Here is a 12,266-nt window from a genome sequence, read left to right on the forward strand (position 1 = left end):
TTCGGGTCAAGTTGGAGATGCCTTAGTTTGTTTAGTGATATGAAATGTTAAGAGTCTCGCCATCGGGAACCATTTACATAGATAGTGGCCACATAATTCCTTCTGTCGATACAAGAACAATCAATAAGTCATATACATACACATAAATATGTATCCAAAAGAAACATGGGGCAATGATGGGTGACCATTTACATCATGAAAAAATATCAAGCTGTTGCTTCTGCCAATAGCACGAGCACATGAACTCTCGATCGCATTCACATCATGCAGGTGACAAGCTACGAAAAATACGCTTCAAACTGGGACAAACTACACGAAACCTCCCCAGGCTCATTGTGCAAATCTATCCGCCACAGCATTAAAACATTAATGACCTATATTAGTTTTACTTAAACCTAGAGATTGAAGTACGAGGGACGTTAAACCGAGCAAAATCTTACAGAAAACAAAAATAAAGCCGTCACCTTTGGACAAAAGCGAACATCCAAAATCTCCAGCATGGCACACTGTGATATAGCACTTTCAGAAGCTTCTTCCTCAATGTTGCAGGACTTAAAATGATCGATATGCAAAAGGAAACGTAAAAAACAGCATCAAGTAAGAAACTCATGTACGTACATCCACATTCATATATGACCGTGTGACAATTGAAATCAAAACGACATAGCATCAAGGAAACAGGAATCTGAAAGGGGATTCAGGGCAAGAACACGTACTCCATGAAAAAGGCAACAACACATTCAGAGTCTGAAAATTTGATAACTTTTAGATCAAACTAAAAAAGGGCAAGTTTCACACTATATTAGATCAGTGAAACTAATGGAACGAACTACTTATTTATGCATCCTTTGACAAAAGAGATGTCTACTAAAAGCCTAGTAAATACCAAGCATCTTTAAGAATACACTCCGAATAGAAATCACCAAAACAAAGGGGAAAAAGGTGGACCTAAAATATTAAAAACATGTGGTTTTAAAGACTGAGAAATGAGGGTGCATACCTGAAGAAAGAGACTAGCCAATCTAGGACAGCTGAGCTTCAAAACTTCCAAAGAGCAACAATTGCTGAATTCAAATACAGGCAGAAAAAAATTAGGAGTACCGGATAAAATAAATAGAAAACATAAATTAGGAGGCTCCTCTATGGCAGATTGGCACAGGGTACCATATGACAAGTCCAAATCCCCAAGTTCTCGTAAAGCACCTTCCTTGTAAAGAGCCTCCAATGATGAGTCAGATAGATATTTGCAAGCTTGTAATTTTAGCACCTAAAAGAAAGAAATTGATAAGTAAGCAAAAGAGTACGGCAGGAGATATGGAAAACACGGAGCATCCAAAACAATGAAAGCTTAAATCAGATAATTAGCAAGAATGCAAGAATTTTCTTAGACTTCCTTTAATGGTATGAGTGAAACAACATAGTGGATGTGATGAGTGAAAATTCTCCACAAAATTAACTGAAGTGGCATTAGCATTTTAGATCAAAACACAGTACCATTAAGAGTACAAACTGATCAACATTCACGCATTCATCAGGTATTAGTAGTACGAACAACCTAATGTGAACAACACTGATAGTCCATGTATGGTCCATCAATTCATTCATATAATTAAGGATTTACAAGTTACCTCTAGCTGCAAACAAGACTCAAAAACAGGCTGCAAATTTGCCAAAAAAATATATGACAAATCAAGTGTTGTTAAATTCGGAAGCCAGTGCAAAGAGTAAAGACCGTCGCAACCAATAGATGGGCATGACATCAATATTAATGACTATATCAGAGGGCAAGAAGCGGTGGTTGAATAAGCAATAATCCTTAAGTTGGCTGCATGTAAATTTTAATACAAGCATCAGCCATGGAACAGAATACAGGATCACAAACAAAGGTAGCAAAATAAACCTGCAAAAAGAAGTATCTAGAGATGTCAATAGAGGACAGTTTATGGAAGCTTCAGATAAGATGCCACATCCTTTCAGCTCAAGTGACACCATATGTGGAGAATCGATTCTGAGGGTGTTCAATTTAGGGCATATTCCGAGATTAATTGACCGAAGAGCCACCTGAAAGCAGGAAAATTCTTGAGCATTAATTTGTTATAAGAGTAAGAAATTGCATGCACCAAATAGGAAAATTAATTTCAGATGAAAGTTTAGAGCCATTCTAAACTTACAGGACAAAATGAAGCTCTTTCCAGATGATCACAGCCATCTAAACAAATTTTCTCAAGACAAGGACATGCCAGATACAGAGTAGTGATAGCACGACAACCAACCAGTGATAGGGTGACTAAAGATGTACTGGAGAACTGCAATGCCGTCAAGCTCTGGTAAAAATAGAAAAACCAAGATTTTTGTCAGAACACCAAAATAAAGACTCAAGACAATGCAGGAACCAAGGTTTCATATTTTATTTGTTAACACCAAAAACAATTAAAGAATATTGGTTAGCGATGTTAGATGCAGACCAGAACTCAGATCAATATACAGTGCCATTTGAAGTGATCAGAGAGCTGAGATGAAACCAATCTTACAGATCCATCTCATTTCAAGCCTCTTTTACCACCTAGTCTTTGAAATGTATATATATCATCTTATGTCTCGTTTATCACCCAATCTTTGTAAGTTCCAGTAGTAAGCCCTAACCTTAGACACTGCATGAGAACTGAGAAAAATTAACTATACAGGAAGAACCTATTCACGAACTTCACAATTATCCAGAACCAATGATTTCAACTTAGGGCATCCACCACCATCACTAAAAACGTTGCAAATAGAATCTGTCAAAGATGCACGATCTGTGAGGTCTACTTCTTGCAAACCTTGACACTGCAGTGCCAACATTGTCAAATTTTCCTGCTTCTGCAACGCTAATTTCTGCATTCTCATGAAACCATCACTATAGCTCAAACTCTTATCAACAACCAAGACAGAAAAAATAGCAAGTCAATAGTGCCTTGAAAACATACTTTAAGTGCATTTGAACTGATGTTAATGCAATGGAGTGCGACACAATTGGACACTGTTATGGATGATAGCATAGAACATTGTACATTCAAGTCAGTAAATCTGCATGGAAGAATTTATATTATTATTATAAAATAAAAGTAAAAAGAAAGACATGATACATATAAAAGAAAATTATGTCCAGCCAAAAGCATCAAGGCAATCTTTTTAGATTGGTACTAAAAAGAAAGGGGAATTGATGGAATAACAATATACTTTCGACACTGAATCAGTTGAATTTTCTGCAAACATGGAAGACCCAGTGACACTGATGTCAACAAGTGGCAATTGTTAAGCTCCAACTCCTGCGACAGATAAAAGAATTACTAGAGACAGCTAGAAGCTTTCAATGGGAATAGAAAAAGCATCTAGGTAGCAGCAATATATACGAGAAAAATTATTCAAACCTCCAACATGTCACTATAAGCTATTGCAGGAATTGAAGCCGAAGTGATACCCTCACAGTTGTTAAGCTTAAGAACCGTTAACATTGGTAGTCTTACAGACTTCACATACAGGAAAATGCATCAAAATATGACTTAACCATAAAGCGGCACTAATTTGAACTAAATCATTTGCAAAAATAGACCTCAAGTGAGATGTTAGGACAATACGACGAATTGAGAAGATGGAGCTTAGAACAAGTGGAAGCTATTTCTCGCAATGTTTCATCGCTAACACAAGAACAATTTGACATGTCCAAAGACTCTAATTGAGGGCAAGATCACTGCTGAACGAATGGCTGCATCTGTAAGTTTGTGGCATGTGCTTATATCAAGCAGCTGTAAAAGGGGACAATTAAGGGCTGCCTGTGCCATATTACTACGTTTCAAAGACAAACTCTTTAATAGTGGGCATCTGCAAAGATCAGATGTTAGCATAGAGAAATACCGGATTGACATCAAGATATAGTTATAACAAGCAAATCTAGATTTTGTCTCACCTGATGGATATATGCATAATATGGCATTTAGTTACTTTCAGATCACATAACCGGTCATGGTTAACAGGTATATCTTGACCGCCATCACCGAGAATAGCATCATTCACATCCAAACACCTCAACATACTACACTCAGTCAATGCATGGAAAAGAGCATCCCCTAGTTGGCCTTTTCCCAATGTTAAAGCCTCAAGATCTCTACCAATTGGAAATTGTATACAAAAATTAACAGGAGGCTATGCAAATTTCATATTATTAGAATACAAAATATGACTACGAAATATTACCTTAAAGAATAGACAGCTTTCATAACAAGAAGGTGCGTATTAGGAGTGCCACTCAGATTCACTTCAGTAGCATTCGGATATCTTTGATACATGTCATCGACTGCAAAATCAAAATGCAACGTTATTTCAGTTAGGTGTCCAATTTCATTACAACAATCTCATGCAAAATAATATAATTGAGTATCCATATAGTTCTCTTATCTTAAAAAAAGTGTCAATTCTAAGCAATTTCTAAAGTTTGTTTGGAATACAATTTTTTAACCAAATGAGAACCAAGTAAAGATATTATGCAAATCTTAGATTCACATTGTTCAAGAGATATATTCCTGTTTTCAAAGTTCAAACACCTCCAAAACTCCTCGTGAGTACTAGCTGATTGCCACTGCCTACAAACCATGGCGGCATCACAAAGATTACGTTGATCCAAGAAGGAGAACACCTAAAAACAGGAAAAACAAACAAAAAAGAAAAAAATCACTTCTTTACTCTTCCAGCAAGCATATAAAGATTAATAAAAGAAAAGGTACCAGCGCTAATTGGTGAAATAATCTGAGAATTTGGTACACTGATATTTATATCATATTTATAATTTTGTGTTTAAATTTATGATTTAAGTATTACTACAAATTATGATTTAAAGTTTAGTTGTTGGGTTTTAAATTTCATAATTAAATTATTCAAAAAATTCATAATAAAATAAACATAAAATAAATTTTACATAATTTATAAATTTAATGCGTGTATTTATTATATGGATAAATTAATTATATATATATATATATATATATATAATAAAACTCATTTACTATGTTTTTGATAAAAAATTGCAGACATTTTTTTACTGGTAGTCATGATATTGGACATGATCGATGAACGTGGAGGGTGGAATTGGCCTTTGTTTCATTCCTCAGGAAATAATCCACAGGTTGATGGCCACTATGACTCTGTATAAAGTACATTCCGTAGATGGACTGGGGTGGAAATGGCAGCCGACTCGGTTATTCACAATAAGGTCGGTGTATGAGCTCTGTACAAAAGCTGAGTCTAGATCGGTTGATAAAATTTGGAATATCATTGCTATATTTAAAGGACTACCAAGGGTGAAAGTTTTTCTTTGGCTGTTGGCATGCGATAAGTTGCTCACTAATTCCGAGAGGGTGCGACGCCATATGTGTACTTCCTCAAGGTGTGGTGTTTGTGACTCATCTGACGAAACAATTGACCATTTGTTTCGCACTTGCTTGACAACGTTAGAGGTGTGGAAACGGCTGATACATCCCAGAAAGTTATCTGAATTTCTATCCATGAATATTCATTCTTGGATGTTAATAAACCTTTCGAAGTCATATCACTTTATAAGGGGTTTTAAGGGGTGGGATTTGTTGTTTGGGACAATTCTATGGAACATATGGAAGAACAGAAACCTTTGTTTGTTTGATAAGGAAAAGTTGGGTTGCACATCAGTTTTGGACCAAATCATTTGTCTTTATGATGAAAGCTTGAGAGCTATGGAGATTGCAAACAATAAGATCCTTGTTTCATCTACTCGCCCTCTCAGGAGTAGGTGGGAAGCTCCACCGGAGAATTGGCTGAAAGTTAATACTGAAGGGGCCAGAGATAAGTACGGAAATACTTCGTGTGGGGGTGTAATTCGAGATAGTAGGGGAGATTGGAAGTTCGGTTTCTCTCGAGCAGTTGGGATATGTTTTGCCTTTGAAGCGGAGTTATGGGGAGTCTTTGAGGGTTTGAAGCATGCATGGAGATCGGGGCTCGGTCTTTAATCATTGAAACTGACAACGGGGAGGTCTTTAAGGAGCTGCACAATTCGAATCGAAATGGAGCGTCTCCGGCTATTTTAGTTCATATTGATGAGCTTTTAAACAGAAACTGGTCCATCTCATATTCACAGGTGAGGAGTGAAGCGAATAGGCTTGTTGATAGCACGACAAAGATGGTATTGAAAAAGGATTTTGTAGGAAGGAGTTTCTTCACGGCTCTAAATGTGCTCATCCTGATTCTTCTTGGTGACAGTATAGACAATACTTTGTAAATACGTTAAATTTAAATTATATACATTAATTGTGTTTCATGTGTGTTTATAATTATATTTTGATAATAAATGTTAAATATATTTCTATGAACATTACAGGCACATATTGTCTTATAATTATTTTAAAGTATTCAAAGAAAAAATATTAAACATACCTCATGTTAAATCTGAATTAACATTTATCATCAAATTAATAGTTAAAATGATTAAGAATTTAATTAATAAAATATTAGTCATAATTTATGGATCCAAGTAGGTAAAGAAAACTTCTGTTTGTTATGAAGACAAGACAAAGACTGGATATAGACTAAAAAACAACTTTTCTAAAGTTATTAATAGGGTAAACTATGACAATAGTTATCTTTTTTTTGTCTAACCGACCTCTTAATTAAATGTGTTTAGTCCTTTACATTATTGATTAGATCAATTTAAGTATTTCGTCCGTTAATTTCCGTTAATCCATTATTGAAAGTCTGAGTTGATAATTAAAAAAATAAAAAAAAATATTAAACACCCATATGCTTCTTCTTCTTTTGAGAGACCAGATCTTTGGAGGAAGCAACATGCGAAGATATTGTAGAAGAAAATGAAAAGGGAGATTGTTGATCAGTAAGAAATATTTAAAGTTGAAAAAGTATTGCAGAAGAAAATGAAAGGGAGATTGTTGAGTAAGAGACATTTAAAGTTATAGAAGCCTATTTTTGCATGAAGGGAAGCTTCTTCCATGTTGGCACCTACTTGCTTTTTCTACAGTAACCCAGTCGGTTTATAGGGCAGTTGTGCTTTCTGAGAGTGCAAATCCTTCCCTAGACCCGTTCCCAGTCTCTCGATGGACAACATCTAAGTCGAGAATGGTCAAAATCAACTTGAGCGGTGCAACCGTTCATGTTTTGTGCGATGTTAGTGGGTCTAGTTTACCAACCATTGGTGTGATCGTAAGGAATGGTAATGGGTTTGTTCTTTCCAGTAATGCTCAGCTGGTGCAACCCGTGCAGATTCCATGCAATGTTGGGATGATTAAAACCCAAGCTCTCTGCAGTGGTGTTCGCCTGGCTGTCATCTTTGCTCCTACGACCGTGGTGTTTGAAAGTGACTCACTCAATATCGTTCGCCAATGCGTAGATCCAGGTAATGACCTTTCTGTGCTTGGATTCTTCCTCGTTGAAGCTTGTGCTCTCTTGGCTGCCCATCCTCAAATCCGAGTTCTAACATGTTCGATGATCGACGAATGGTGCGGCGAACGAAAGAAGAAGTGAATGGCTTTGGACTCGGCATCGAACATGTAACTTCTGTTATGTGCAATACTGCAATTTAAAACATTTCCCCCTTTTCGTATTCCATTGGATGGGGTACTGTTTATTTGTTTTTCTTCTTAGCTGACAAGATTTTAGTTTCTCAGTTGTTGATGTGGTCAGAACGGATAGTCATCTTGATTTTTTTAAGGATACAAGAAACTAAACTAGAATGTTTGATATTCTCGCTGTTTATGCTTGGGTCGATCCTACAACTGGCTATTTTCAAGGTTTTAGCCTTTTTGTTGAACCTTTCTCTTATTTTTGCTATTTATTTGGTGCAAAGCTGTGAAAGATCCAACTTTAGGTTTGAGTTTCAAACGTCCAATGCTAATTGTTTTGCTTGGATTTTGATCTTAGGTACGGGTTGTTAGTTTTTGGCAAAAATTGGCCAAATCCCACATTGGAAATGAACAAAGGATGGAAAAATTCTTACCCTATAAATAGAACATTTCCCTTTGGTTAAATGTATGTCAATCACCAAAATACAAGTGGTGTACTAGAAAGCTATTAGCTATACTAATAGAGAATTTAAAGGGAAATTCTCTTGGGGTGTACTTTAGCTTTTGGGCATGTGTGAGAGTTAAATATTTTGTAGTGTGGTTGTAATAATTTTCCACATAGTAAATATTTTTTTTCTTGGTTGTCTTTTGACAACGCTTGTGGTTTTTCTCCATTTGGGAGTTTTCCACGTTAAATTATTATGTTTTCTCTCTTTTATTTTTCAAGTATTTTTGTTAATGTTATGATCTAAAGGGATTGTTGGATTACAAGGGATCTATTTTCCCAACAATTGGTATCAGAGCCAATGGTTTGGTAAAAGATAAACTTCAAGGCGGGGTAAGAATTTCTTTAAAATTTTTAGTATGCTCTGTGGTTGTGGCTTTGTCCGATCTTCTACATCAGAAAAGATTTTTTAGAAATTGTTGTGGTCCAACTGGAGGTCCTTTAAATACGTTATTGTGTTTATTGAGTGTGGTATTGTGTAAGTAAGTGCAGCCAAGAAAAGTTTTGTCACAAAGGCTATAATCGCCTAAGGAGGTTGGGACTTAAGCGGTACCATTTGTGTCCCCCCAATCTTTCCTGGAAACTTTCTTAGTGCATTTTGTAGACACAATTGTTCACTCATTATTCACGTGTGAGATCACTGTAGCATTGTTGAGCAAAAATGAGTTTCAGATTTGATATTGAGAAATTTGATGGGAGAATTAATTTTGGGTTGTGGCAAGTACAAGTCAAGGATATACTAATCCAGTCTGGATTGTATAAGGCCTTAAAGGGAAAGCCAGCTTCTTTGTCCGAAGGAAAGGAACCAGATAAACCTAGTGACAGCAGTGGAGACAAGGGAAAATCCAAGATGAGTGAAGAAGAATGGGAGGAGTTAGACATGAGAGAAGCAAGTCAGATTCGTCTCTGTCTAGCAAAAAATGTTCTTGCTAATGTTGCTAGATGGTCATCAACAAAGGAGCTTTGGGAAAAGCTTGAGGAAATGTACCAAGCTAAAAGTCTTTCAAATAGGTTATATTTGAAGGAGAAATTTCACAAATTGCAAATGGAAGAAGGTACAAAAATTTCTGACCACCTTAGTGCACTCAATGGGATTGTTTCTGAACTGGAATCTATTGGAGTGGAGATTGATGATGAAGATAAAGCATTGAGACTTATTTGGTCTCTTCCATCTTCCTATGAGCACATGCAAACCGTTTTAATGTACGGGAAAGAGAATGTGAATTTTTCAGAAGTGACAAGTAGCTGATTTCGGAAGAAAGAAGGCTGAAAAATGGAGAGAACAAATCTTCTGAAAGTGGAGCATTGTCGGTTTGTGGAAATAGGAAGAAGTATAAAGGCTCCAAAAAGAAAATTATCTGTTGGGGATGTGGGCAACCTGGACATCTAAAGAAGGATTGAAAAAATGGTGGAGCTAATTCGGCTAATGGCTCCAAAAGTGATGCTACTAATGTAGTCGTCTTTGAAAATGAAGACGATGAATTTGTTTTTTAAAGTAAGATATATATCCTCATGGCATGATAGCTACCAATTGAGTTGCCATGGAAAAGGATGTATGAAAAGGTAGCATGTCCACATTTACACATGGGCATTGGTTGACAGTTGATGCAAGGTGTGTGGTGGAATTGATGTCGATAGCTAATGAACTTCCTAGAAAGTCAATATTGGAAGTTGCACCATAACTTATTAGCAGTTTTTCGACATGAACTGGTCGAGGTAAAAATTCTTGGAGTTAGTGAATTCCAAGTGTGTATACTCTTATGGTGGAGTATGACAATTCTTGTTTTTAGAATTGTGACTATCATATCTGATGGTGTTATTGAGGTAGCTGTTGTTTTTATGGTGAAGAATTGTATGTAATTTTTGCCAAGGTGGAGATTTGTTAGTTTTTGGCAAAAATTGGCCAAATCCCACATTGGAAATGAACAAAGGATGGAAAAATTCTTACCCTATAAATAGAACATTTCCCTTTGGTTAAATGTATGTCAATCACCAAAATACAAGTGGTGTACTAGAAAGCTATTAGCTATACTAATAGAGAATTTAAAGGGAAATTCTCTTGGGGTGTACTTTAGCTTTTGGGCATGTGTGAGAGTTAAATATTTTGTAGTGTGGTTGTAATAATTTTCCACATAGTAAATATTTTTTTTCTTGGTTGTCTTTTGACAACGCTTGTGGTTTTTCTCCATTTGGGAGTTTTCCATGTTAAATTATTATGTTTTCTCTCTTTTATTTTTCAAGTATTTTTGTTAATGTTATGATCTAAAGGGATTGTTGGATTACAAGGGGTCTATTTTCCTAACAATTGGTATCAGAGCCAATGGTTTGGTAAAAGATAAACTTCAAGGCGGGGTAAGAATTTCTTTAAAATTTTTAGTATGCTCTGTGGTTGTGGCTTTGTCCGATCTTCTACATCAGAAAAGATTTTTTAGAAATTGTTGTGGTCCAACTGGAGGTCCTTTAAATACGTTATTGTGTTTATTGAGTGTGGTATTGTGTAAGTAAGTGCAGCCAAGAAAGTTTTGTCACAAAGGCTATAATCGCCTAAGGAGGTTGGGACTTAAGCGGTACCATTTGTGTCCCCCCAATCTTTCCTGGAAACTTTCTTAGTGCATTTTGTAGACACAATTGTTCACTCATTATTCACGTGTGAGATCACTGTAGCATTGTTGAGCAAAAATGAGTTTCAGATTTGATATTGAGAAATTTGATGGGAGAATTAATTTTGGGTTGTGGCAAGTACAAGTCAAGGATATACTAATCCAGTCTGGATTGTATAAGGCCTTAAAGGGAAAGCCAGCTTCTTTGTCCGAAGGAAAGGAACCAGATAAACCTAGTGACAACAGTGGAGACAAGGGAAAATCCAAGATGAGTGAAGAAGAATGGGAGGAGTTAGACATGAGAGCAGCAAGTCAGATTCGTCTCTGTCTAGCAAAAAATGTTCTTGCTAATGTTGCTAGATGGTCATCAACAAAGGAGCTTTGGGAAAGCTTGAGGAAATGTACCAAGCTAAAAGTCTTTCAAATAGGTTATATTTGAAGGAGAATTTCACAAATTGCAAATGGAAGAAGGTACAAAAATTTCTGACCACCTTAGTGCACTCAATGGGATTGTTTCTGAACTGGAATCTATTGGAGTGGAGATTGATGATGAAGATAAAGCATTGAGACTTATTTGGTCTCTTCCATCTTCCTATGAGCACATGCAAACCGTTTTAATGTACGGGAAAGAGAATGTGAATTTTTCAGAAGTGACAAGTAAGCTGATTTCGGAAGAAAGAAGGCTGAAAAATGGAGAGAACAAATCTTCTGAAAGTGGAGCATTGTCGGTTTGTGGAAATAGGAAGAAGTATAAAGGCTCCAAAAGAAATTATCTGTTGGGGATGTGGGCAACCTGGACATCTAAAGAAGGATTGAAAAAATGGTGGAGCTAATTCGGCTAATGGCTCCAAAAGTGATGCTACTAATGTAGTCGTCTTTGAAAATGAAGACGATGAATTTGATTTTAAAGTAAGATATATATCCTCATGGCATGATAGCTACCAATTGAGTTGCCATGGAAAAGGATGTATGAAAAGGTAGCATGTCCACATTTACACATGGGCATTGGTTGACAGTTGATGCAAGGTGTGTGGTGGAATTGATGTCGATAGCTAATGAACTTCCTAGAAAGTCAATATTGGAAGTTGCACCATAACTTATTAGCAGTTTTTCGACATGAACTGGTCGAGGTAAAAATTCTTGGAGTTAGTGAATTCCAAGTGTGTATACTCTTATGGTGGAGTATGACAATTCTTGTTTTTAGAATTGTGACTATCATATCTGATGGTGTTATTGAGGTAGCTGTTGTTTTTATGGTGAAGAATTGTATGTAATTTTTGCCAAGGTGGAGATTTGTTAGTTTTTGGCAAAAATTGGCCAAATCCCACATTGGAAATGAACAAAGGATGGAAAAATTCTTACCCTATAATAGAACATTTCCCTTTGGTTAAATGTATGTCAATCACCAAATACAAGTGGTGTACTAGAAAGCTATTAGCTATACTAATAGAGAATTTAAAGGGAAATTCTCTTGGGGTGTACTTTAGCTTTTGGGCATGTGTGAGAGTTAAATATTTTGTAGTGTGGTTGTAATAATTTTCCACATAGTAAATATTTTTTTTCTTGGTTGTCTTTTGACAACGC

At 36.1% G+C, this 12,266-nt stretch overlaps 1 pseudogene; it reads right to left on the bottom strand.

The window, feature by feature from the left end:
* Positions 1–262: 262 nt before the first annotated feature.
* LOC120147848 lies at positions 263–4,734 on the bottom strand (annotated as a pseudogene).
* Between the last annotated feature and the right edge of the window lie 7,532 nt (positions 4,735–12,266).

The sequence above is a fragment of the Hibiscus syriacus genome, unplaced genomic scaffold, assembly GCF_006381635.1.
Source record: "Hibiscus syriacus cultivar Baekdansim isolate YM2019G1 unplaced genomic scaffold, ASM638163v2 tig00110944_pilon, whole genome shotgun sequence".
NCBI lineage: Eukaryota > Viridiplantae > Streptophyta > Magnoliopsida > Malvales > Malvaceae > Hibiscus > Hibiscus syriacus.